The sequence below is a fragment of the Aptenodytes patagonicus genome, chromosome 12 (genome assembly GCF_965638725.1).
Source record: "Aptenodytes patagonicus chromosome 12, bAptPat1.pri.cur, whole genome shotgun sequence".
NCBI classification, from domain to species: domain Eukaryota; kingdom Metazoa; phylum Chordata; class Aves; order Sphenisciformes; family Spheniscidae; genus Aptenodytes; species Aptenodytes patagonicus.
The window spans coordinates 5,430,136-5,457,688 of NC_134960.1; the positions used below are offsets into that span (position 1 = coordinate 5,430,136).

The 27,553-nt window shown below is 46.6% G+C and overlaps 1 long non-coding RNA gene across 1 annotated transcript; it reads right to left on the reverse strand.

The window, feature by feature from the left end:
• Positions 1-21,744: 21,744 nt before the first annotated feature.
• On the reverse strand, positions 21,745-26,920 carry LOC143166173 (uncharacterized). Its single transcript, XR_012996373.1, has 3 exons — positions 26,738-26,920; positions 23,714-23,894; positions 21,745-23,260 (listed from the first exon to the last, which is right to left on the reverse strand). It is a non-coding gene; the product is annotated as an uncharacterized LOC143166173 (long non-coding RNA).
• Between the last annotated feature and the right edge of the window lie 633 nt (positions 26,921-27,553).

Consider the following 27,553-nt stretch of genomic DNA (forward strand, 5'->3'; position numbering starts at 1 on the left):
GGAAAAGGTCCCTATTCTCCTGCCCACCCAGGTGGGCTGAAGCAGGGAACAGTCTTCATTCCAAACCTCTCCCTTTCCTTCTCCTCCACACACTGAACGATGCAAGTGAGGCAGGATGGCGAGGCAGTAACGGGCACCCAGTAGGCAGAAAACCGGCTATTTGCAGCACACAGCAACAGGCAGCGACTTGCTGAGTGCAAACTGTGGCTTCTGGAGTGGTTCTCCACCCCAAACTGGTGTCAGTGGAGGAGCAAGCTGACCGGCGGTGCACTAATGGATCAAAAGGCCTGTGCCTCTCCTGCTTCACATAAGAACCGAGGACCACTCTGCACAGAACCACTGAATACGGTCTTTTACACCAGTGTTGCAGGATCCAGACCCTTTGTCTCCAGATGCAGGCTTACTTCATGTAGCCGCTCTATGCAAAATAAAAATTGCCTAATTCCTTACTTATATACACTCATAATTTAATACACCAGAACTCATATTCTTATTTTTCATGTACACATACTACTATTAGTCTATCCCACCCAGACACTTGGAGCTAAATGCGATGCATGTTTAAATCAATGAAAGATTTTTCCCTCATCTTCAACAGAATTAAGTGAGACTCTCAACACTGAGTTCCTATTGCATTGTGATACTGACCGTTAGATGCATATTAATATGTGCGGCAAAACATAACATTATATCGAATCCTGTTAGAATAGAGCCTTATCAAAGAAATGATTGACAGGGAATATGTTCTCTGAAAATAACCACAGTATTTGCTCGTGGCACTCACACAAAGGATATCTTTGAGACACAGCTCATATCTTTGCCAAATGAGGAACGCCTAGAAGACCCTATTTTTTTTGCTCATTTTAATTTTGCCCATTTTAATTCTACATATGAAATTTAAAAAAAATAATGGCAACGTATTTTAAAGAGGACTGCTACTTATTTGTGTATGGTTATTATTTTCTACAACACACGGACAACATAAACAAAGAAAATTGGTGATGTTAGAGCAAACTAACAGACTCCGTGCAGCAGAGTTTGATGCTCATTTACACAGGGGAAATAAGCAGGGACGGGCATCCTCCTGAAATACAGCATGGACACAAGGAACCATCTCTGTGGTTTGAATTGCCAGAAAACTAAAGGCACACCATAGCGATTATAACTTTGTGAGGTCTTTAACTACAATTTCTTCTGCTTGTTCATGTAATCACAGCTTACATCTTCCTAACGTCCAAAGCCTGACAAGCTTTTTCTATGCTCCTACCACCTCCAAGCCATACAAATAATTACGAAGCAACCTCATTTACAGCAGGTTGTTGAACTCAGGGTTGTAATGATGTAAAGGTTGGGGCCACAGCCACGGTCAAAACCAAGTCACACAGAAGGACAGGCTGCTAGGCCGGGTTAAAATAGGGACTAAAATTCCTGGCCATTGCCGTCACACAGCCACACATGGTCCTGGCCAGGGGAGCTGACAAAGCAGCTCACCCCTTCCTGCGACCTCACCAAGCTGCCGCCCAGCCCGGCCCCTGAGGGTGGCTGCTCTGTGCCCACCTGGGCGACAAGGAGCTCTGTCCCACCCGCCAGCCATGAAGCAGAAATCAGATCTTTTGTTTGTTTGTTTGTTTGGCTACAAACCACTGCAGCAAGGCACCCAAGGTGGGAAGGAGAATTACAGGAGGAATTACAGCCACCAGCTGCCTATAAAGTTGCTTATATTAAAAAAAAAAAACCAACAAACCACACCTCTGCTACAGCCTTAATTTTACAGCTTAAATGCTCAGTAATATTTCAGCTGCTCAGTTACAAGTTGTAAGATGTCCTGCTGAAGTTATTCGTAGTTTGCCTGAACAGGCACAGGGTGCTGGTGCCATCTGCCGTTTGCTGGGTACGGGCAGGCAAGCACAGGCAAATCAAGTAATAGCATAACAAAAGAAAATGACTTGATAAATTAATATCCGGCATAAGTTAAAACCCTTCAGATGCCTGAGGGTGTCCTGTGGCAGTTTAGGGATAAACGGGGTTTTAGACAAGACTTATTTTCATGGGAAATACCACACGCAAATCCTTGCTGACAGAGTCCTTAATGCCGCATGAAATTAGACACAATGCCCTTCTAGAAGCAAAGAGCAGGATAAAAACAGAGATAGCCACTTACTTTTAGGGTTGAAGGTACTTTCAGCTTAGTCAGTTCCTTTTAGCTTCTCAGCCAGGAGCATGACTCCTGGAGCCCATAAACCCAGCAGTCCCGAGGAGAACAGCACCAAGCGCTTTTCCTACAAACTTATTTACTATTTAGGACACACAGAACCAGCTCCATATATAAAACCCAGACAGAAACCCAGCCTCCTCTCATCCAGCTCCTCCGCCGAAGGCACCGCCAGAGGCTTATGACCCCCCACCCTTCATGCTGTTGAGAGCCACCTTCCCACACCACCTCCCCTGGAGCCTTCCTCAGCCACCCTCCTCTTCGCATCCTCCAGCCGAGCCACCCCAGCTTTCAGGACCCCCTCAGCAGGGCAGGAGGTGACAAATCCCTGGGGAAGCAGGTCCCGGCTGCCCTGGCAGGGAAGGTGCTGCCCTGTGACAACACGGCCGGACAGCAGCAAGCCTGAGTGCTGGGGCACATCTGCCCAGCGTAGGGACAGGGGACCTGCACCCTCCCTGCCAGGGCTGAGACCACTGCAGCCAGTGACCTGGGGGACTGGAAACACAACCACTTGCCCGACTGCCTTGTCAAGATGCTCGGTTTGTGTCCAGACGTGACACAGAGACGGCAGCTCCCAAGATATTGGTTTGGGTTTGACAAGGGAGGATATTATTTTGCTGGGGCCCAATTCAGCTGCTTTGTATGAGAATCTTTTCCACTGTCCTTCCTCTTTTCCACTGTCCTTCCAGAGAGTTATTTATACTGACAATTGTGCTCTGCCTTAAGCACTTAAGCCTGCTGTCCAGCCAGAAAACAGGTTTCACACCAGATACCGTGCCTCTTCCTATTCGTACCAGTCACTAAACGCTGATAAAAGGTGCGGTGCCATACATAGAAGGCAGGTAGAATATTTCTGGCAGAGCACAGGCAATGTAATTTTTAAATGTCCTTGCTTATGGGCATTGAAACCTGCAAACTTGAGGGCCAGAGGTGCTTGTGTGGCCACCAAGAGAGCTGCAGCTGTTGGGATGGCATTCTGAACATGCGGAGGGAGCCTCTGCCAGAGCTAAAAACAGAAAGCCTGGGCGGCGCGAGCAAAGTGCAGGCAATCCACATGCTGCATTTGTTCTGACCATCTCTGGCTGAGGCACGCCAAAAGGAAAAGTCTCTGCTTTTAGCCATTTTCTCTTCCTCAATAAATTGACTCTGTCTCCTAAGCACCAAAGGGAAAAGCCAATTGTAAGAACCACTGTCATGATGGGAAATGGAACAAGAGATCATGATAAACACAATCTTTTCTGCACTAGCAAGTAGGTTGCTTAGGGAAAGACCAGGATAAAACATCCCTCTCTGGAAATATTGCAGCTCTAGCTGGATAAAACCTAGATCCACATCCACGGCGGAAACTCACATAAAATTTTGACATATTTTGTGGAGCTGTATCATGATGCAGCCTGCAAAGGTTTGTTAGGACCCGGCATGGGGGCACATCAGTACACTGTCGCTATAGATATCAGGGTAAAAGTGTCCTACCCAGGACTGGCAAACATCCAACAATGTTCACCACTCCTCAAATTGCCTGTAGATAAGTCTGTATAGCCCAGACTGGCACAGGTTTAAGTTACAGTGGAAAATATATTAGATATGTCAAAATGTCTGAAGTTAAACCCAAGAGAATGCTGCCAGAAAGTATAGCTGTAAGATCATCCAATAAGCGGATGCCTCGAGGCATCATATAGTAACGTCTCTATTGCAACACTGTGAGTGAACTTTAATTTGAGGCTAGTCAGTCTCCCCATTAAAATGCTGCTCCTGGGATTCAGCATGTGGAGAGCAAGCAGGCACCTCTGCTAAATTGCTTTCAGAAGTTAATACCGACAGATGATTGAGGACATCTGCCAGCAATGCCACTTCTGTTACGTAATAACACGGTTCCAAATTACTCATGCTCCTCTGCAATCCTTTTCCACCACACTTGCTCAATCCCCTTGAAGTCTACAAATATGTGCCAGCATAATTTAGAAGAGTATTTGCCTATCATCATCAGAGATAATCTGATTTTACACCAAGATATCCATGATAAGCATCTAGGCTAAAACTACTGATCTGTCTGGCTCAGTGAGAACATCAGATCTTCAGCGGAACAAGTAGTAACGGCAGGAGAAAGGTCAAATGTGTCCTGTTGTCCAAACACGGCCCTCACATAAACCTGCATGGCTCCTCTGAAGCCAGAGGAACCGTACCAATCCAAATTTGGGTTTGGAGCAGTGTACTATCAAAGATGGAGGCAGCCCAATAATTGCTGGTCTCAGACAGGCTTGGTTAAGTTTAATCAGTCAGACTTGGCTGAGTCTACTGGTGAGTCCAGTTTCAGACAGGTTTGACTAAGTGTAATCAGCCAAACTTGGCTGAGTCTATCAGTGTTTACCACCCACTTGGAGACCTCGGTGGTGAGAAGATAGGTGGGAGGGCTTGGGGAGCCTCCCAGCACACACACTCGCAGCCCCTCCACTGTGTTTGGACCACAGGCAGGCTGTGACACCTTCTGGCAATGACACCTCTATGTGACTTCAACCTCCCCAAGTCTCTTCTCTTCTGCTCGCAGACGATTACTTTTAACTTGCAATCGTGTTCGTTGCACTTTGCTGAGGATCTCTTAGAGGAAGAGTCCTATTACCAGCAATGGGCACCGCCACCTTCGAACATGTACTGCAGGCAGATGCAGAAGACTGTCCTTGCACACCTGTCTGCTCAGCGTCCTCTCTTCCAACAGCTAGCCTCAACTAGCTTCTGACTACCAGAGGTAAATCACTCTTTGGGAAAGACCAGTTGGGGCCTGCCAGGCTACCCGTAGCTCCTCTCTCTCCTGAAATTCATAGCACTGCCAAGTTCCCTCCCTATCCCAAGCTCCCTCGTGATATGAACACCAGCCTATGCTCAGCTTCTTCATGCAAGAGTGGGAAGATGTGCTGGATTTCCTCGCAGAAGTGAGAAGTTTCTGCCTGAACTCTGAATCCAACCATAAGAATTAATTCAATTCTTACTGTCAAAACTACCCTTAGACACCAACTTGCCAGTGAAGATACCTGGTTTCTCCACAGGGCAGGTGCATTCATTTTCACACCAAGACCATTTGTTACCCACATTCCTCCATTCAGAAATCCCTTTTGGAAAAATAAAAATTAAAAAGAAAATCACTACTCATCTGTCTCAGAGTTTGACACATTGATATATTCATTCAATATAAATTGAAATGTCATTTCAGAAGCCCCTGACAAAGCACTTCAGGAAGAAAGTCCCCAGCATTTGTGGCCTTTTCGCCAGCTGCTTTTCCATTTTGGGAAGGGTTTAAGATGGCTGGAATAGCCAGTCTCTTCCCACCACCCCTGCATTCAAGCCAGCGTCAAAAGTTCATCTGATAATTACGCCATCAAGAGGTGAATAATAGTTTAAATTCCTTGGGCTAGATTGTCCAGCTAGAGGATCCAAGTAAATCCCATTGACTTGCGGCAGAGTTGCTTGTCCACAGGAGGGGGAGAGCAGCGCTCCTGGAGTTCAGGACCCCTTCCTCAGAGGTCTTCAAGCACAGTTGAGAACCGGAGAGGCAAAAGACAGCCAAAGGAAGCAGGTGCAAGGAGGTGCAGCTCCCAGAGCATCCCTACACCATAGTCTGTGCTGGAGGGCAGGATTCACCCGTCCTTGGGCCCAGATGGCCTTGATACGATTTGCAGTGACACAAAAAAATGATACAGCCATTAATAACAGTGCCAGGAGAGATGCTTTAGCCAAAAGTAATTTATACCTTTTCACACAGCATCTGGGACTCAGCATGAATGAAGCAGGCAGGTAAGTGGAAAAATTTAGGAGCTTGTGCTTGCAGAAAACCCAGCTGCGAGCCATATTTTCGAACTGGGAATCTGGGGAAGACCTCCAGGAGCCCACAAAAGGTAACTAATTCAGCATACCTTAGACTGCTGAGCAGGGCTTCGCAAAGCAGCTGGGTTATTTTCACAGTCACAAAACTGATGAAGGCTGACAATGCCAAGACTGAACGGTCTAACACCCCTTCGGCCTTCAGCTGTGGAAGCGCACTGCTGTGGTAGAAGAGAAGATCCAATTTGTTTACAGACGCTTTCAGAGTGATGGGCAGCTTTGCTTGGGGGTGTCTCATCCTACCCTTTATGCATCTACACAAAGCGATTCCCCCAAACGAGCTGTTAACTGGTATTTTGGGGCACAGGAACTTCCACGTAAACTTGCTGCACTAACACTGGGCACAGACACAACCCTGCACTTCAGAAATGCCCTTGCTCCAGCTCCTCCCCTACGTGGTACCTCACTGAATAATGCACCTTGCTTGAAATTTAAGCACGTCATGGCACTGTGCTTCTGCCATCATCAGGATATTACTTCAGCTCCCACGAGTTTTACACAGCTCTTCTACCAAGTCTGGAGGATGCTAATGTGAAACTGTTCAAGTCAGCAAGACATACGCTGGCTCCACCGGACCCAAGCTATCCCCCCTGCATTCCTCAGCATTTGGGGAGGGGGGAGTAGCTCAGGTTTTCTTTATATCCCAAGCGAATAGGAAATTCCTTACATTCCAGATCTGCATAAGACAGTCCTGCTTCTAATGAAGTTTTGCCTCACTTCTCTTTCTTGGCCCTCTTTCAGTGTGGAGAGTCACAATCGACCTGAGCTGGCATCTTTCCAGCACTCAGGACTACTAGCATGATAAATTATAAGCAACTATGGATCTGGCCACCGTTGTATCTCACAACAGTGGACCTGTTTTGTTCCAGCTAATGGTGCCGCTCTATTGCCTTTCAAACAGGCTGGAGAGAATAAATTGCTGCAGTTTATTCCCATACAGCTGACATTCCCGCCATGCCATCACTCACAAGGAGGGATCTGAACATTAGAAATGTAACCCACCACCCCAGACAGCCTTCAGTCCTCGGAGGGGAGTTGGTGGAGAGGAGACTTTCCACTTCAGGACTCAGCACTGACTCAAGCTGCTGGCAGCAAGAGCCCCAAAACCAAACTGATGGCTTAGAGAGGTGAGTAACACTTTAATTTCTAGCTTCTAATCATGTTCTCGGGTTACATGAGGGTTTGTCAGGGGGTGGGCAGGAGAGACAGGGATATGATTTTCGATTTCAGATAGCAGCGTTCCCCTTTCTGGCACGCTGAGCTCTGCTCTTACCTGTAGGATCATCAAGGGTGGTCATCTGAGCATCCTGGCAAACCAGGAGCTCCAACCCCACAGCATGCCTGTGCATGAGCATCTCTTACCCTCGCACCAAGGAAACCCAGGAAGACTGTGGTTTCCAAAGCAAGAGAGGACTCCACTGCCAACCAGAGGGCATCTCGGCTCCGCGGCACATGTACAAGGTGAAGCCATGACGAGCTCTGCCCCCTTGAACATCTCACTTCATTAATGAGGTACCTTGCAAGTAGCCAATCCACCAATACTTCGTTTAGTCTCTTGGGCTGAGGGAAGAGGCAAACAGTCCACAAGACACTCAGATGAGATGCGGGCTCAGTTGTGCAGCAGAGCATCAGCGGGGCTCCACAGCCTCCTCCTAAACATGGCTCACAGGCAGGTTAAGATGAAAAGAGAAGGGATAGAGATGCTACAGGGAAGAAAGTGGCCAGAAAGTATAATGCATCTTCTCAGTGAGAGTCTTTTCATAGCACTGGGAACTGTATGTAATGGAGGTAACCAGAACCACAGGCATGGGATTTGGGTTTAGTCTTTCACCCTGCTCCACCTTTCAGCAGCACAGACTGCTCTGATCTTCTAACAGCACATCATTTGCAGCCACAGAAGCTCACGCTCCAGCAAACTAACTCAAAGGCTACCACCATGTGCCGCAAAAACACGTTAGCTGGATATTCCTCTGCAGCAGCCAAGGAGGCAGGACACCCTGCTTGTGCCCCCTGCAACAGGGCAGCAGCAGAGGGTAACCTCAAGCAATGGGCAGAGCGGGGGCAGTAACCTCTTCTCCTGCCCCAGCAGTGCAGGACCCGCAGCCCGAGCTCTACGGCACAATAAACAACTTGCACATTATCTGTAGGCCTAATCCAGTGTAGTGAAAACAAGGGCCAGGTGTGGATGGGAGTTTTGGGCCTCCCAGCTCCAAATGACAAAACAGCTGAGTGTTTTCCTTGGCAGACGGGGGAGTGAGGCAAACCCAAGGGCAGGACCTGCCCCTTGAAAGGAGCTTTATCCCCTCTGTTGCCTGGATATCAACTCTTCCTTTTCATATTTTGCTTTTCAGTTGTATTAATTAGTAGCCTGGGGTATTCAAGAGCTTTGTCCATTGCACCGTGTTATCTCCTAGAGAAATTCCTCGCTGTTGTTGCAAAAGGTAGCAAGAAAATTCAGCGGTGCATCTTCACTGCCTGAGAGAGGAACTTTGTCCATTTACCACAAACACTGTTAACAAGAACTGTAACCTGTCTCTACTTCTGTTCCTTATTTATCCTATAACATTTTAAATGCATTTACTGACGAGCTCTCTAAACAGAAGCAAACTTTTTTTTGGCAAGGGGGGCCGGCAGAGACAAAGCCCTGGCTCTCCTGTGCCTTGCACTGCACAGATGCCTTCATATTATCATTTCCTAATTTCCAAAGGCTACGGCTGTCAGGGGACAACCCCTCGCTGACTGCCAGGGCTGCTGCAGGCTCCGGTTGCAGCACTAGCTGGAGTTCACAGCCATCCGGACACTGCCGCGTTCGGCGCTGAACGCTGGCGGGTGAAGTGTTTCCAGAGCAGCTGGGTACGCACTAGGTCAGGCGTTTTTGTTTTCCTGAGACTTTCCAGTAATTAAGCAATATAGCTTGCTTACGGGACACTTGAGCTGGAGTTTAGCAGACATGCCACCTCTGTCACTCTCTAGTAGACAGAAAATTCAAGCCCTGCTGTATTTTTAGGGTTTTTCTACCTAGGAAGTTTGTGTCTCAGCTGCCAAAAAGACGGCAATCCGAGCACCCACTGAGATCACGGCCTAGATACACTCTTGAGCAATTAGCATGACATACAGTAGATCAAGAGACCACCAGTAGCTTAGGCTCAGACCACTGCTGGCTTTCATTAGATAAACTTTTCACTGTAGAAAACCTTTTCACAAGAGGGGAACAGAGAGACTATGACCAGAAAACCTTTCCACCAGTTGTAAACAGAAACAGGTATGTACCAGCATGAAATGCAGCACGGGGAGAGAAAAATAAATGCCATGCCTCATTTTTCTAATGGAATGGCGTTAAAATCTAAGAGTTTGGGCACTGTACATCTATGGTTAGAAAGCTACAGCTCTGATTTACATTGAGTTAAGTGCAAGCTAAAATCGTGCCTGGCTTTCTAGATTGCCTTTGGGTGGAAATGAACATATTTCCTTCAGCGATGCACTCTGGTTGCTTGACAGGCCCACAGATTTGTATGACACCAGCTGCTTCCATATCAAATGCTGTCCACGTAGTTAAAATTAGACCGATCGTATTTCCTGGAGGGGTTTCGGTTGTACAGCCCACTGTCAGCCTGCGCGTGGGCTCCCCAGCAATGAAGAGTTCACTGCTCAGCATAAACCAGGCACACGGTACTCTGTGGAAGCCCAAATGTCATTGCTACTCATTTAAACTAACCTTTTCTCCTCCTTGGACACAGCGTATGGCACGTGTCACTGTCATAAGAGGTGTTTGTGAGAACTTAAACAGTCCGATCTTGATGCTTCCTAGAGACAGAAAATAACTATTAGACCAGGTGTACATTTATTTTTCATTCAAGAAACTTCTGTGCAAGTTACTTAATTTTATGCAACACTTTTTGCCAGCTCAATTTTCTATGAAATGGCTTGGGTTTTGTAAAATTATTTCCCTATAAAAAGCTTCCTTTGACTGTACAGTGATGGCTTAATTTAGGCAACTTGAATAATGATGTTTTTTGGGAATTGGCACTTTTAACTGCTTCACAGTCTACGCCTTAGTTCCACAAACATGCCTCTAAACTACAGTGTTTAGCAATATTCTGATTATTTGCACTTTGCGTGCATGATTTATGCTCTGTGTAGAAGGTCTGAGGCTGCAATAGTTTTTTTACCATGTTTTACAGTGCAACAGGTAGGTCCCTGTTTTGAGCTTCGTGGTGATACCACAGCACGTGCGATGGGATGACAGTACTTTGACCGCTGCAGGTCTTCCAGACTTGGTTATATGATGCACTTTGGGTCCCAGAAGTTTTGGGTAATTACCATGAGCCCCGCTGGTGGAACCAGAGCTGTTGGTATACACTGACTCTCTTTTAGATGCCAACAGCTGTCCCAGCTTCTCTGGTGAAGAGATCAGAGATAGGGCCTGGCCTAGACATAGGACTGAGAGCAAGTATTTAAGAGACCCCAGCTCTGCCCCGCTGCACAGTAGCCCTCCAGCCTCTGCAAGAGCCACACAAGGCCAAAATGACTGAAAATCCCCTCCTCGTGTTGGCATCAGTGCCAGCTGCATCCCCCTGCTCCCTCACTGCTACCCTCGCACCACACAGCACTAACATCCTACTCTAGCTTCATTTTAAAATAAGCCACTCGAGATAACTCTGCTGCTCCGGTGGCAGCAGAGGGAAGAGCCCTGCCCCAGCATGAGCAGGAGGTGGCCAAAGACCCCGTCCTTCGGGTGCTCACCTCCCAACTCCCAGGCCTGCCCACCCCACGGCATTGCACGCAGCAGTGCGGAGGGAGCCGGTTTCACCGATCTCTGATGGCCAGCGGCTGCCCCTGTGGTTCACGTGCCCACCGCAAACCCCTCGGCTCCTGGGGGAACCGCACAGCACTGGCGTGCCACCTTGGGGAAGGCGCCGCTGGTCAGATCCCCACACCACCAACGCGGGGACGGCTCTCCCCAGCAGCTCAGACAGACGCTCCTCTGTCAGGAGGCTAGCGAGCTAAAAACATCTCCTGGCATGTCGGTGAAACCGGAGACGAGAGAGCTTTAAATAACACTCCCCTCAAGCAAACAGTCTCCAGGGGGATCCTGTGTTTCTTGTTTAATTGTACAAGTTCAGATCTCGCCCACGGACTTTGCTCCACTCGTGGAAGCGCTGGCACTGCCCGTCCCAGGTGCCGGTGGCTTGGCACGCCGGAGCGGGGGCAGACCGGGCGGCGGCAGAGCCTCCAGCAGCAGCTCCGTATGAACGTGTGCCCACTGCAAGCGGAGCTGGTGGAGCTGAACCAGGACGAGAATTTTAGGCCAGAGTTCACTGTGGGCACAGATGCGAGGTGATAAAGCGCAGCGATGGGTAGCCTGGAGGATTATGTGCTGCTACTCCTGTGCACAGGCTCCCCTGCCTGGGGCACAGGCTGGAAGCAGCTCTCGTGGCACTAGAGATCAGACAAGGTGCGTGAAACTCAGTCACTCACCCCCGTTTTCACTGTAGCCTTCTCCATTGCACAGCAAGAGCACAGGCAGCTCCGGGGCCTCACGTGCAGTGGGACAAGAAGGGCAGGCAGGCTCAGGAGCTTTGGTTCATCTCTGGATCCACCAGCTTTGATGACATCAGGTTTATATGGCAGAAGCATCAGACCACCAGTCAGGATATGCTGTGGGATAACCACCCAAGAGACGCCTGTGTGACAGGAGATGACAGAAGCTACAGCAGGCACATGCTGCTTTGCGTAGCACTTCGGAGAAAAATACTATGCAGGCTCTGCAAAAGCTACTCCAGATTCCTATTTGCTTCTGAGCGCAACTTAGCTACTGCTATCAGTCTATAGACATCCCATTTGAGTGTGTTCCCACCTCAGGATATACCTTCTCTTTATTCCTATTCAAAACAATTTAAATCAGCTAAGTAAAAGCAGGAGGCTCTGGGACAGAAAAGGCTCTTTTTTCCATTTTGGTAACTACTAGTATAGTAAAGACATCCCGTGCTACCCTGGATGCTATAGCAGTCACAATTCATACGGTGCTGTTCACAAAAATTCCTTCTTCACGAAGAAGGAGGGACACACGTAACGGGCCTGGTTTGGGGACAGCGGAGATCAGAACATGCTGCGTTCTGCAGAAAGTGCAAACGTAACAGTGCAGCCACCGACAGCAGAAACAGCAAGTCATCGCTGGAGCACTGGGTAGCAAAGCCATGAGTCACGCACCGTTACATGCACTGACCACACAATTCCGATCTCCTCCTAAGCCTGCTGGAATGCCATATCCACCTCCTTGGAAGGTGTGCCCACATGAAATATCAAGCTGGCTAGACTACTCTCTCTCCTCTTTGGCCCCGTTAACTTAATCCTCCTTATGACTCACAGGAGAGTCATCATTGTATTCTAGGGTGGAGAGGTTAACTTACTTGCTGGCTGAATAGCGTACTGTGGTATTTTCTACTTTAAAAAAAAGACCGTGGGTTGTCCTATGTATTAAGGCTGAGGCTCTGCTTCATTATTCACTGCAGGTATCCATGGGGGAACGGGGAAAGCATCCTCTAGCAGTCAGCAGTGAAAGGGAGAGCTGGAATTTGATTCATCCCCTCCTCACGCACAGCCGGGCTCGCGCAGGCAGGAGGAGCCGCTGGCTCCTGGCACTGTGCGGCTACAAGGCGGGGAACTGATCGGTCAGATGGCTATCAGATTTGTACCAGGCCAGAGCAGCTCAGCACTGCCCCAGTGCATCAGCTCTCGGTCCAAGCACTGACCACACAGAGTTCTTCAGAAGTGGTAACCTATGAGACAGTGAGCCTGCGGGTGTTTCCCCAGAGCTTTCAGGAAATAACGTTGTCTAGCTGTGTTACTATATAGCATCCCAACTGCAGAAATACAGCAGTTTCCAGGTTCTTGAAATAACGTTCTTTCTGTGGCACTGAACGCTTGTCCTTAGGGTCCACATAAAGGACCCCCAACCTCCACCAAACGCAGCCACTGGGATGTGCCTGTGCAACGTGAATGCCAAAGGTACACACCGCACAGGCAGCAGAGAGCAGGCGGGTGCGTCAGGATGCCCAGGGACTCCACAAATACTATTGCCTTTACTCACAGCTGCATGTACTCTGCAGGTTACAGCCACGGGCACCAGAGTCTTCACGCACTACACTCCCCAGGATCTGCAGTCTTCATGTGTCAGGCAGTCTGGGCTCAAAGTCCTTCCACATTCCTGTAATGCTCTGGCATGCAAAGAAGTGGGGCAGCGTTGGGAGGGGGGTGGTTTATGGGGAAGAAAGGAAGCAAATGACCAGGATCTCTGTTTGACATGAATCTACTTACTTTAACAAGTATGGAGCCTCATGATTTCAAGTGGAAGCTTAGCATCTCTTAAAATAAGTCCTAGGCGTCTTTTAATGTCGGTGCTTAAAAGGGGATTTAGTCACTTGGTTCTAGGAACTCCAATTTGACTCAAGTGTCCAATATCTGTCGGCAGTTCAGCTGTTATCCAAATAAGGGGAGGGAAAGCCAGGATTTTCCAGCCCTGAGAAACAGCTGTACTCAGAAGAGGCATGTAACACGAGGGATAAAATTAATTCACTCTCAGCCCTAGTTTGTGAGCCGTTCCCAGCCGCTGGATGAACAGACGGACTCTGACAGCGGGTCCCACAGGGCTGCACGGAGCGCACCCCGCTAGGCGGCCCCAGAGCCACGCCAGGAGGGACCTCTGCTCTCGTCTAAGGGCTGGATCGGGGGACCTTCAAGGCAATCGGAAGGTGATTTGAAAGGAAAGATATCGAGGCCCCATCTCTTCACGCTGCACTTGGAGTGGGACATGCACCATGAGCAATAACACGCTGAGTACCTCCGCCCCTGCACGCTGCCCGTGGACAGCAACATCCCACATATTTCACTGCCACGTGAGCCATACACAGGGTGTGTTCGCAAATGCTCACCATCTCATCGGGGACACGTCTTAACTAATTCCAAGATTAAGCTCTCTACTGTGCTTTTTCCTGTATTAAGGCTACTGTTGCCCAAATGTCATTACATTGAGACTGCTGATGTTCTTTTCCTTGCGACAGTCTGCTCTGTACAATGGACAAACTCACCTTAAACTTCGCAAAGACTTTCAAGCATGGAGCACAGGACACGCATTTCAGCAGCTGTGCTGTTCTCCATGCTTGAAAGTGTTTGCTAATCCCAGAGTGAGCCTGTCCTTTAAAGCCAGCGTACCTTTCTGCCTTTCCTGAACAGCATGCATGGAAATGCCCACAGGAGCTCCATACAGAATTTTTGAGATGCAAATCGAATCTCCTGCCTGCTTGATGGGAGGCATTAAAAACCTAAGACACAGAAAATGAGCCTTTGAAATAGAGCACTTCAGTGCTATATGTTCGGAAAATACGCTACAAAAAATTGGTCTTTGAAACGTACCCGGTGTTCAGCTGCATTTCTACAATTTAGAAAGACTTTCAGCAAGCTTCAAATCCAACCAGGATTCTGCAGTTTCTGTAAATACCTTATCAATGGCTACAATAACCTCTTCCAGCTATTTGCTTATTTTCAGAATATCTTAGCCGACACAAACCTGCCCTTCTCCCCACCCGAAGAGCAGTCATTTTCAGAAATCATTCCACAATTTGAAACTGTCACAAATTTCCCTGCAATCTAACCAGTCATCTCAGGATCCTTGGTGCGTGGGAAGAGAAACAAATAAAATCTTTTTTTTCTCACTTCCTACAGCAGTCTTGTTATTCACACCCCAGGAGCAACAGAGAAGCCCCTTTTCAAATCACATATTCACGTCACCAAGTAACTCACAACTAGAAAGCTCGCTACTGAAGTGGTGACAATTTCCCCATTTAGCCATATGGCACAGAAGAAATACAGCTCCAGGCAGAGCTTTCTCCAGCCCACTGCCTTTGGGAAAGCCTCATTCTTTGCAGTCCTACATTCATATCACTGTTAAGCCATATAGGGTAGTGCCACAAGATATCCAAGCGTCTAGCATACGCTCCCAAAGCTTGAACACCTCTATGAAAATGAGTAACACCATCAGGTACATGCAGATGGCTTGCAAAATGCATCGCTTTCCAATTGACTGAAGGTTGTTATCCTGCATATCTATTTGAGCCTGTTTTCTAAATAAAACACATGCTGGTACGTTAATATGATGATGCAGTCTAGGTCTGCCTCACTTCTAAGTGTAAATTTTAAAATGTACTCCTCCCCGCTACACACACTCTTTACAATGCAGTGTATTTCAGATCCAGCAGATGCTCATTTTGTTCCTAAAACAGATTTAATGGGTTTTCCATGATCTAAACACCTGACAAAAGGGCTCCATGCAGCTTTAATACTTTCCTAACCCTGTGTTAAATTTGTCCTAGTGTTGCATATAGCATAATTCTGCAGCCATGTCAACTATTCAGGTAATGCTAGAATGTCGTCATTACAGTTTGTGTCAACAGCATGATCTGTATGTACCTTGTAATCATTCTGGTGTTGGGTTGCAAAGGTCCTTGGACTCTTCATTTGGCTGAGTCTAATTCTGTCCTCTTCACAAAGATCTAGAGTTACACTAAGTAAAGGTTGACATTTACATGAGACACTAGGACTGCTAGAATGACTCACCAAGGTAAAACCTTGGCTATATATTCTTTCAAGGGCGTAAGCTGTACAGTGCCGACATTTCCGCTGACCTGCTGTAGAAAGCCTCTGTGCTTAGCAAGGCAAACACGGGCAGAGGGGCACGTCACGCGTGGAGCTCGGCAGGACTCGGGAACAGGATCTCAGGAGTCTGAAAACAGATAGTTAAAGAAGCCTGGAGCATCACTCATAACTTAAAGAAAAGGAGACACATCAGAGAGAAAACAGCTACCTCAGAGTGACCTTCCGGTGTTTTCTTGGAAGCTGAATGACCTCCTCTCATTTTTACTGCTATGTTGGACAGCCACATACACAGCCTCACACACAAGACAGCTTTGCACTCGCACAGAAGCCCACTGTTTCAATCATGTGCAACCTACTAGTAGTAGCAGGGCTGGTCAGCGTTGCAGCCAGAGTCCAAACGCTCTCACTACATTTATTCTCCCAAGTTCTCTCTGCCCTTTAAAGCAGCACCAGCTACCACATTCAGCACACCTGAAAGTCTCCTGGTTTACTAAACATCCTGAGCCCCAGTGCCATTAGGTCTCAATCAAAACCAGGAAATTCAGACTAACGTAGCGGCTGTTCCGGTGATGAAGCTTATAAGCCTTTTATCTATTCCCATGAACTCTCCTTTATCCAAATCCAATATTAACAGTGAAAGCATCCAACACACTCACGAGAAGCAAACTATGAAAGGGAAGGACCCAAGAACAGGAGATGAGAATAGAGCATCTAACATAAACCATGCATGTGAAGGATGAGGTTTTCTACAAACCAGGGTGCTGCAAGCAACGTGGATTTCAAGGATGGCTTCTGCTTTAAACAGCAGACACCTACAGTAGCCAAGCACAAACAGACTTCCCAATGATGGGCTCTCCTCCCAATTGAACTAGTAAGATCTGCTTTGGCAAGAGATTAGCCTAGCCTTCCTCGAGCACTGGTGGCTGCAGCATCACATATATAGCTGCCTGTATTTACTGTGTGAACAGTGACTGCTTGGCGTGTTACATGGCGTCAGTCCAGTTTCACTTGCAGCTTTGACAGCCATCATCTTTGACCACGGTCTCTGCCGTGTCAGAAGGTCTTAGCAGTAATCATCGCACTGAGTAACGTAATGTCACGCAATTGAGTAACTGTCTTGGGCACAAATGCATAAGCTAGTGCTATTCCTGCTTAGTGCTAAAGTTCAGTGCCTGTTTTATCATGGCTGGAAACTTGTCAGAAGCGGTTCTTATTCAGTTCAGTAGACCAACCTCTCTGCAAGACCTTGCTTCTCTCTCCAGATAAGGTGTGTCCAGCCTTTCTGAGCAAGCTTCCTGGAGTACCTCACTGCTTTGATCTCAAACCACAGCCTGCCACAGTCCCCTCTGACCACTTCACTTACTCTTCCTAAGGGGCACGTCTGTGCCTTCTGTTTCTGTGCGTGTCTTGCCTGATTCCAGACTGATCATGGACTTGGAAACAGAGTGGAACAACCAAGAGTGGTGGCATGTCTACAGGAGACTTCAGTCTTTTGTTGTACAGAAGAAAAGGGGGCATAGGTCCTCCAATGCAGTTTTGTTAATGCTGTTTCAGTCGTGTGGAACGATCTTTAAAGCAGATCTGTCAGCCCAGGAACTCCTTCCACAATCTGCACGTCTGATTTTTCACCACCCTTTTTCTTTGGAGGAAAAACAGAAAAAACAAGTCAGCCAATTTTACAGGTCCTGAAAACTGACCATACTGACCATTACCTGACAGACTGCAAGGAGGCAATGCAAACAGCATCACAGGGATCTGTGGTGGAGTACAGCCAGGACTGGTTTGCGGCGGGAACCCGGGGCAACTCAATAACATTGGCTTCCCAAGCCCTCCTCCCACATCCAAGGGTTTGGGATTATCCAGCAGTCCTTGCATCACGGCACAGCCCTGTTGATGGTCACGTGTGACATAACCTTGGACAGGAGCCATCCTTGAACTGCTTGAGAGATACTTATAACTCAAGAGCAACAGATAGAAATATGAAGGCCATGGGTGGTCCAAGTACATGCGCAACCGCTTTGCTGGATCAGGGCCAAGGGTAACATACTGCAGGTTTGGATGAGACACAGTGACATGTTCTCATCAGAGACGTCTGACTGCCTTAGAGCAGCCCATTGTCTCACGTGGCTGCCTGCAGTCGTCACATGGCTACACCAGTCAAATCCAACTAGACTGCAAAATATCCTTCACTGTAATCAGTTATGACTGTTTTGAGAGTGACAGAAAGCAGGAGACAGAGAGAACAGATCTCAAATTATTTGTACCAAACAGCTATGCAAAGCCTCCGAAAAGTTCAGATGCATATACTGATTTTATTTGATGAGATGGGTGCTTTTGTAGCCTACTGACCTGTTCAAGGTAGTTAAATCCTAGTCTGTTGAGGTGCCTCCATATCTCTACACCATGCACCTGTCTGCATCTCTACGAATGTGACTCCAAGACAGGGTGACAGTCAGCTAGAAGACCCCCATTTTGAAGTTACTCTACCTATGTTACAAATGCTGTAAGTACTAAACAATACCATACGGAACGGGGAGCATCAAGTGTAGGATCCAGACCCTGAAGAAACACATACGTTTGTCTGACCTAGAGCACTGTCGGGGTGCAAAGAAACAGCTGTAACCTTAAGGAGAGACTTCTTACCTGCCAAGCCACAACCACTCACATCTGGTTCTTAGCAGGCTGCAAACACAAAGCAAAACTGCCACAAAGGCAGTGATTCAACCAGGGAGGAGCTCACAAGGGGACAGTTACAGTGGCCTTAGTAACGGATCACTAAACAACAAACAACAGCTTTGTAACCATCTGCCAATACCTTAAGGTACTGTTTGCATGACCACAGACACATACAGGCACAAACATAGGACTTGGCAGTACGTGACAACATCAGCTACCAGATAATGTAGAATAAGGCTCTGAATTTGACGCCGCGGGTGCTAAGAGTGGGACAGGGTGAACGGCTGGCTTAATGGATGGGGAACGCAAATCCCAGGGCACCCTTTAGCAAGACAGCACACCAAACAGATCGGCAGGGGACCTATATTGCTCCTACAGCCAGCAGAAAGTCAATTCAGTTATTTCCATGACTTCTCCTTGCTGACAAACCAGGTCAAATTCCTTCCCCGCAGCTGTAGCTCAAGGCAGACGTAGGAGCACTGTCTCCACGTCTCACACATGCTGCTGTCTCTCAGTCCGGAGCCACACTTTTAATGTTCACTCCAGAAGCGGAGCGTATGACAGCAGCACTGCTGCAAGTTATTTATTGAGACCGGCATTTTTACTGATGCAATGGTGCACGTGAGAAACAGCAACATGAGATCATTAGCCTGCAGTACTCCACCAAGAAAAACCTCTCTTGCTGTAGTAAAAGGGAAACAAAGATGAAACCTGTAAACCCTTTATTAATGAGCTACCAGTAACTACTTTTTTGCGTCAATCCAGTACGCTACAGTCCTTATGTGAGAAGGATCTGGTAGCTGGTTTATGAAGTACCATTTTCACTTTAGCTAAAGTAACAAGGGTTTTCTCTAGACTCTTCCATCCAAATGCAGAAAAAACCTGACTCCAGCATGGAGCCAGGTTTCACGGGTGACTTGGGTCTTTTACAAAGGTCTGTTTCAATAACCTTGGTTAAATGCCTCCATGCTCTGGAGGTGACCTGAGCCTACTCCCAAATACTAAGGATGCTTCTATTTTCTCCGGCACATACCACTTGCTCTCCCTCCAACTAGCATATGCTCAGTTCACAAAACAGCCATCACTGTTGTAAGGGAAAGGAGATAGTTCTAAACACACTGATTTCTGTTTGTCTTTCCAGGTTCATAGGGTAAATCCGAGGGCTAAGCCTCCTTGCAAGTCTCAGCATCCTGGCAGGGCCAGAGGAATGTCACAGTAAGTGCAAACACTGTTGAGTCAAGTATATTCCGCCTCCTAAAGTCTCTGTCTCCATCCTGCCCTGTTTATTTTTTCCCCCCACATTAGGAAAAAGTGGAAAGCCTCCAGTATTTTGCTGACCATTGGTTCCTCAGCCAGTGAAGTCTGTAGTAGCCATTCAGTCCACCAGAGTTACACCACTTTATAGTTACACACATTTTATAATTCAGCCATTATCTATTGGCCCTCAAAGAGTAGGTGACACATTTTTAAAGTTATTGTTTATAGCATTTTAGAAATATTTTGCGAGGAACAGCTCAAGCACATCTTCAGCAAGTGACTAAGAGGCAAGGGTCATCGTGAATATCAAGATCTGGACCCTAAGCTCTGGAAAAGGGCTTTCTGGCTTGGAACATTTCCTAGCCAGAATTGCTAAGAGAACTGATGGAGCAGGTGACAGGGCTGGAAATGCTCGAGGGGCTGCCACGCAGCTTCGCCATTTGTCAGCCTACTTCAAAGATTCACTTCAGAACAGATAGTTGATTTAAAGCACATACTTGGTCAAGAGCTGGGGAACTCAGACTGTCTAGAGACAGACTCACATCTTAACTCAGGCTGGAGGGAAAGAGCTGGTAACTTGAGTTATTTCAGGGAAAAGACAGATTATAAAAAAGACCAGTGCCACAGCAAAACAAACCCAAGCACTTCAGTTGCACATTTATACGCAAGACTCATGGTTCAAAAGCTAAATGAGATGGATATGAGTGCACATCAATGCTCCACCATGGAACAAGGACATATCTTGCACTGCAAGTATTTGATCATCTTAAAACTGCCTTTCTTGCTTAATCAGAGACCTTATTGTAACCTCTGCGTCAGCTGAGCTTTAAAGGAGGATGTCAGGACAGAGTACCAAAGTTCCTGCTCATTTCTCTACATTCAGCCTCATGGTGGTTACCACATACAGCACACAAGCCAGGAAGAGCTAGACCTGGGATCACCTAGACCAGGTAGGGATCTCTGTAGAAGGGGACTGCTACTGGCAAGCAACACTGATCTTTACATAGAGACTACAAGATGTGGGCAATTAATTGGCTTATAAGACCAGCAACGCTTACCGGTTATCAACTCCTCTTTCCACTAACTTGGTGTTCTCAGTCCAGGGAGGCCTTTCCTCTTGGAGCGCTTGAATGGAGACTCTCCACAGGGTATTTATTAGGCTGGCACATGAACAACAGATAAAACACTCTGACATCTTCTTCTGTTTCATAGTAAAGTGCCAGCAACACAGCTGGGTTTCTGCATATGAGGAATTCAAGCTATAAAAATCACTTTTCTTTGCTATATAGATGCAGAGTCCCTCGGCGAGCCTGACCGGGTCTGCCTATGGAAGCACACCTGTGTTTACAAAGGTAAAGAGCACAGGTTGTCTGAACGACATAGCTTGTTCTGCAACTACTAGCATTAGATTTCGAGTTTTCTTGCTCCATCAGAAGGTATTTTGAGGCTGGAACATTGGTTCATTTACAATTCAAAAAAGCCAGCATGCTTCATTAGTGATGCTATCAAATTAACATCTTAATTGGTAAACGATCCAGACAGACAGAACCACTTACATGAATTCATCTCATTCATTTCCTACAAAGGAGGCTGAAGTGGAAACCTCTCATAGTAACCTCCCTTATTATGTTGTATCCACCGGAATAGATGTTTTTCCTGCATTTGTATCTTTATTTAAATGCATAAGCAAGCTGAAGCCTTTTAATGAGCACTGGTCTACAGGTGAAAAAACCTCCACTCACAACCCACTGCAAATGCATTTAGAATTAAATCAACTATTGTAAGTAAAATAAAAATATGGGCATGAGATCATCTTCTTCACCGAAGGGTGTATCATTCCGTAATAATCGCTTCAACGGGGAAAAACTTATGTCAGCCATTTAACACCAATTTTTCCTCCTCCAGGGTCTACAAAACATAAAAGCTACGAAGGGTCAATTAGTGGTATTTGAATGTCGCATTCGCGCTACACCCACCTTACAGGTTCACTGGTACAGAGAATATGATCAGATAATAGATTCTGCCGATTTCCGAATACTACGAAAAAGTAGGTATTACTACGTCTGTTTGATGTACAGTAATTTTATTGGGACGATGACAAGACAGGAACAGAACTGCTATAAAAATTAGGAGCTCCTACATGTTCACAGAGGCAGAGTTAAGTTTACAAGTATGAAATGACCTGAAGTCACAGGCTGCTGTGCAGAGCCTGCGGTTCCGCTGGCGACGCGTGAGCGGATCAGGCACAACGGGAGGAGATTGCCATGCTGTTAGTTGTTAATGCAAGTACTGCTGAGCCTGGAGGCATCGTCACTGTATATTACAACTACTGATGAACTCGGGGAAAAAAATTTGCAATATAAGCACATTTTAAACAATTTCTCCTACTCCCAGGCATGAGGTCATAGCCCCAGTGGGCCAAATTCACAGCAACTAACTCCAAAGTCAGCGGAGCTCTTTCTAGATCACCTCAGTGAAGAGGTGTTTGTACCATCAGGTTCCAGCCAAACCTGAGCTTCCCCTACCCGCATGGTATTTCTCTTGATGGACAGGAAGGGAGATGGTCCCTTTTGTAACTGGGGTGACAGCTGAGGTGGGAAAGGAGGAGAGGGCTGAAGGTCTTTCTTCCATTCTGCCATTATAACCATTTAATTTTTTTCTTTCTTATTTTGAGCAGAGGCTTGTTCGTCAGCTGTTCCCGGTAAGTACACTGCGCATTTTTTGTTAGACATCTTACCGGTTAATTACCCCAAGCTTAGTTTTTCCCACCTCATCCAAGATAAAACAATAATGTTCAAAGGGGAGCCAGAAGATAGCACTCAGTGTCAGGCTAAGAGCTTTCAAGTTCTTGGTTTTGACACAAGCGCCTGAAAAGCCCCAATTTATTTCACAACACAATGAAAAAGGTATCATCCCTTTTACATTCAGCCAAGGAAGAGCACCCTATGTGTTAAGGGAAAGCATATCAACCATTCTGACCCGTGATCTTTCCTGGGTTTTAAACTTGTGCAAGAGAAGACAGAATTTAGCAAAAAATTTGTGCCTTGTTTCTTTAAAGCCACAGGAAGAAAGATTCTTCCTTCACCTTTGCTCCTTCTGAACCCCTTGACTTCCTATGCCCTTTACATCACTTTTTTGCACTTTATTGCTGGCAAGCCCCATCACTAAGTAGCAGTCCTTCTGCAAGGACCAACTCCTACAAGTTAACATTTGGTTTTCATGGTACAACAGCATGCCCGAATTTGTCATTTCAGAGGAAGTCTGCACCCTGGTTATTACAGAAGCTTTTCCAGAAGACTCTGGAATATTTAAATGTGTTGCTGAAAATGAATTTGGATCTGCAGCATCCAGTGCACGTCTCTCTGTTTCTCCAGGTAAGCACATGGGTCTCTGAGCTGAGCAACTAAGCACAAGACAATTTGCTGCTGCTCAGCATCAGGCAGCATCACAGATATTTGCCAAGAGAAGCCAGACCCAAACACTTTTGCAGGCTCAAGAGAAGAGAAATGGCCCAAAAATGCAGTCTGCTTGGGTACTTCTCAAAGCTGGATGCAAGTTGTTCCGCATTTCTGCTTTTGGCCCCTCTTCCTCCTGGGTCAAGGACGACAAGGTGAAGACGATGTTTTCTCTCACAGAGGAGTCTCATCCCTGAGCTTCACCCCTTCAGGGATCCCAGCTTAGCCCAACACATTGGCTGAATCTATACCTTGTTTATTGTAACACATGACTTGCCTGGCTTGTGCTGAAAGCCATCTCCAAACAGAGCAGCACCTTGCATGTAACCCAAAGCTCACCAGCCCCGGTGAGAAGTCAGGTTTGGCTCATGCAGCTGTGCAGGTTTTGGTCTACGCAGACCCCAGGCAGGTTGAACTCTCACTCCCCTGCACAGTCTCCCTTCCTGTTACCGCAGCGTGCGGTACTGGTGACCCACCACTGCTTTCTACCTGACTTGTGGACAATTCTACTTCCAGGAGCAAAAGAGCTGGAAAGCTTTGCGGGTGCTGCCCACAGGCCAGCTGTGCAAGTCACCATGAAGAAACCCACCTTCCCTAGGAACAGCCAAACAGGAGCCAAGGACCGAGATGCGGCTGGCCTGCCATCCTACAGCACAGAGACCCCAGCGCTGGGCAGTCGAGCAGAAGCCACAAACTTCGGCCAGATGAACTCCAAGAGCGAAGCTGAAGATTTTCATGGAGCTTATAAGAATTCGCCTCAGGCTTCACCTCTGCGGTAAGACAAAGAGAAAAATCACATCCCTGGGTTAGTTTTACACGATACTTAGAGGATGAACTTTCTAGAGACCCTGGCAATACAACTGCAAAGCTCCCGTGCCCCATACCCTAACAGGGAAACGTGCACATGCAGTAACCTGAGCTGTTTGCCTAAATGACAACGGGAACGTGTAACACCAGGCTCGATTTGACAAAGTATTTAACTATCTAAAGGCTCAGGAAGGTGCCTAATGGCATTTTCAGAAGTGCCTATCTATAAGTAACTTTAAAAGCATCACCCCAAATAATTAGCCTCTAGAAGACCTTTGGCTCCACAGCAGAGCATGAGGCAAAGATCATAGTACCTGGGAAATTTCAAGGTACAATACTGTTGCCGCCACCTTCCTCTGCAACCCTGGCCAAGTGGCATCACCTCATGTTTCTGCTTCCCATTCTGTAAGACATCAATAGAACTCGAGATCCTGTAAGCATGGTGCAGATTGCACCTGCAAAGCACTCTGTGGAGGAAAAGTAGTGAAGCAGTGACCCACTGGATAGAATGAAAACTGTCCCACGCCACGGTAGGGACACTCCTCGCCCAGGAGGTGGAGATTTTCCCCCAAGAATAAAGTGTTCCCTCCTAAAACAAGACTTGATCCAATTTCTGCCCCAAACACAGCTCTCAAGTAGCTTTGTACTTATTGCATTATTAGCTATTCTGTTTAATTGTTCCAGAGAAACAAAACAAGTTAGAACGCACATCTTAGCAATTCCATCCCAGATTTTTGTAGTGTTTCTCGGGTGTTTATAGGCATAACAAAGACCTCAAATGGTGACAGTTAAAAGGTCCAAGCCCAGCACTACAGAGAAGTTTCCTCAGTCTGGTTTGTGAAGGGGAGAGCTACGAGGCAGACGTGTGCCTCCTCTCCCAGCTGAATGCCAGCGCTGCATTGCAGCGATACTGTTACATCGTGTGTAAATGGCTGTCCGTGACAGAAAGCGTTCTCTATGTTCTAGATTATTTTTTTATGTACTCAGCCACTTTAACTAAACTGGTTATTTTAACAATTCTGAACATCCTCCTCCAAATTCACTACAGGAGAGATCATATTTCAGTATAGATTTCTCCGTGCGCAGGAATTTTTTTACTAAATCACTGAGTTAAAATGGGTTTGCTTCAGTAACCTGCAGATTGCTAAGAGGAGGCTCTCAGCTTAGCTCCAAGCCCCTCCGTAAAATCCAGGCTTGCTCCAGGGAGATCAGCTGGGGCCCTAAGCAGACCCCACTGCAGAATCAAAACCCTGGCTGAAGCTAACTTGCGTGCACTTTAGGAGACTGCAGCACCGCGAAGCTGCGGAGGGCTTGCCTGCAGCCTGCCATGAAGCCGTGCACGTGCTGTCGTTGTCTCCAAACATCACAAGCCAAGGGTGTGAATGCAGCACCGTATTCGAGTAAACTCATGCTTTACTACCCCAGGTCCAAACACCTAGAGATAAGGCTGAGTTTGCTTGGAAGTATCTAACACAGACCAACATTGCATTGCTCGTAATCTTTACCTGATTGTTTTAAACAAGGGCAGACTCTTAATTGTCTTCTGAGCAAAAATGAAAGCCTTTTATAAAATCTCTAGCATAATTACCTCTTGGAAGGAATGGGGGCAGTAGGAGACATTTGCTAGCTGTCCTTTTAGAACAGGAGTAGTTTTCCAACCTCTCTCCAGATTTCTCAAAGGCAGCAGGCAGCCTGTACTCTGGCATTTCTAACAAGCAGCCTGTGGGGAAGCTCTTTTAGATGATACTTGCTGCTTAGGGTGACTACTTGTAAAGTGAGCTGTGCTTGCGTTTTTGTTTTTAAAGTTCTGGTTAGTTTGAAATGCAGTACCTAATGTCCTGCATGAAGGGATATAACGTACCACCAAAATCAGCTATGTAATAGCTTTTAAAAAATTGGGTTATATAAAACATTAACTAGTGTCTAGAGCTGCAGAGTGCTTTTGATTAACAGCAATGCTGAACCGGATTTTGGAAGGCATTTACACGTCTCAGGAGAAAAAAACTATTAAAATTTCTACATATACCCATCTATGAGCATCTAAACATCTTTAAAGCCCACAGTCTTATTGCCATGTGCTTTGAAACATCATTAGGAATGGGACTCAACATTGTAAATGTTGCCGTTACCTCAAACTAAGCAATCATCTCTGATGACTAGCTGTACAATAACTGTCTTGTTAGACAGATTTAGCCATATAACTCTCACGTAGCGTATGTGGCTGCAACTGTATTACCAAAGACAAAAAGAAATACCAACAAAGACAGCGATGACAGAACAAAGCTATTACTGGGGATAACTATAAAATGAATGAAGTCCTTGTACTCATACTTCTCCAAATTATTGCTTAGCAACAGCCACTCTACAAAAGCTAGAAAATGCAATTCTAGAAGGCTGTCACTACCAGCTACTCCTTTCTGAGCCCTTTATATCTGCAGCTTACAGTGTCCTTCTCAACAGCCTTAAAAAAGCAGAAGAAAATCTATACTGATTATTAACTTTATTAAAGGAACTTAATCCAAGCAAAAGAGGAGGCTTCAGGCACTAAGTATACCGCCAAGTCTTTTAGGTAGCTTTTAAGATTCCTTAATAAATAAGCAAAAGATTCTTAACTTTTTTTCTAGCCATTTGTTGCTATATGACACAAGCGACTAAGAGAACCCGATCAGACGCAACGTGTCACCATTCACAGAACGTAAACTGAAGCAGTACAGAAAAGCTGGTCTCCAACACCCCGCAGCGCTGGTCAGAGTACTATTAAGTTACCCTACCACAGGCTATGAGATTTTTTTTTTTCCCCCCCTACCTTCTGGATCTCACGTTTTTCCGTTCCTTCTCTTTCACACAAGTCGTCCTAGTTGCGGCCAGCCTTTCAAGTGCCTAAAGCTGTCCTTAAATTGATGCCTTGCAGCCAACTTCAGTTCTGAAACAAGCGTGCTGCACCCTCACTGCAGCCGATGGGAAGGCAGGGAGCCTGCCCGAGCACAGAGCCTGACCCTTAACACGCTCACAGCTTCCTACAGGGCAAACGACCTTTCTACAGTTACCTTTTTTAAGTACTCAACTCTCTCTGTGGAAACTACAGATTATTTTTTTTTTTTTTTTAAACTTAAAAAGCAAATCACCTCTCCAACAACCAGGGGCACACTTCCTCCCTTAACCACTTTCATCGCGAGAAATTTAAATAAATTAGCTCTCAATTAACACCTGCTATTGTAGATTTAGTTCACAAACGGTGGGCTGATGTTTAAATACAAACACTAAATGTGGATTAACTCTCGAAGATCGCTGTGCTGAAAGGCTCACCGGTACAGTGAAGGGAGAGAAGAGGCAACTGAAAGATCAGGCGCAGCCCGAGCTGCGGTACTTATCGGGCTGGGGGTTTTTTTTCAACAATGGCGTGTACGTTAGGCAAGAGTTGCCAAGGTATCATTAAGATACTTAAGACACTAAAACGTTAATTTAAGATGTAATTAAGCATTGAAGCCTTTGATTAAAGGGATACAAATCACCTAATCTGCCAGCAGGATCTGTCGGTGTTCTGGTGAAAACACCACAGTTGCATCTTTTAATCCAAGTAAATACCTGTAATAACACACACGAACAGCAAAACATCAAATCA